We start from the raw sequence: 997 nt of genomic DNA, 5'->3' as shown, positions 1-997 counted from the left end.
CATCACGTTCTATTAGTTCTACAGCTTCAGTTTCGGAACTTTCACGCTTAGTAACACATACAGCTGTTCCCTCACCACCGTGCAACAGTGAAAAGGGACCCCTTTCAAACAGTGTCGCGTTCCGAACGTTGTTTAAGTGACATACACCGGTATTGCGGTATTTTAAAAATTCATATCATAACAAAAGTAAACACCGGTTTTTGGTATGAACCGGTATACTGCCCAGCACTACATCAAAGCTCCAAAACAAAAGGCTAGTACTGTCACGATACTGCCTACTGTGTAGGAACGAGGAGCGAAGGAGCGAGGAGACGTGGGAGAATTCACGAAGAGACTATATTTATTAATCCAAACAAGGGAACACACACGTAGCACAGGAGATGAGACGTTTAACACAGGATGCTAGACACAGGAAACACTGGGCTTATAAACACAGGGAACGCAATCAGGGAGAACTGAAACAGGTGGAGTAATTAATCAAAAATCATGGAAACTAATGAGGGAACACCTGAAATCAAAAGACAAGGGAGAAACTGGATAATGGGGAGCACACGGGGAGCAAAACCACAAGACATAGGAACACGGGGAAGTCCAAGGGCGTGACATTACCTCCCCCTCCCGGAAGGCGTGCCCACGCTCCTAATAACTTCCAATGAGGAGGGGGGTGGGGCGCTCTGGAGGCCTCTAGAGACAGGCTTACACAGGACGGACGGCCTCCAGTGCGGTACCCGTTCCGGGACCCATGGCGGAGCAGGGAGCTCAAGGGGCCATGGCGAAGCAGGCAGACCGTGGAGCCATGGCGGAGCAGGGAACTCGGGGCCATGGCGGAACAGGCAGACTAGGGAGCCATGGTGGAGCAGGGTACTCAGGGGGCCATGGCGGAGCAGGCAGACTAGGGAGCCATGGCAGAGCAGACAGTTCAGGGGGCCATGGCGGAGCGGCCTCCGTGGCCTTGGCCTCGGCACTCAGCCCGGCCTCTACAGCCAGAGCCCTATAG

This window comes from Sinocyclocheilus anshuiensis, unplaced genomic scaffold (assembly GCF_001515605.1).
Source record: "Sinocyclocheilus anshuiensis isolate Anshui unplaced genomic scaffold, SAMN03320099.WGS_v1.1 scaffold1172, whole genome shotgun sequence".
Taxonomy (NCBI): domain Eukaryota; kingdom Metazoa; phylum Chordata; class Actinopteri; order Cypriniformes; family Cyprinidae; genus Sinocyclocheilus; species Sinocyclocheilus anshuiensis.
The sequence above is the reverse complement of the archived record's forward strand: the minus strand, read 5'-3'. Positions refer to the sequence as shown.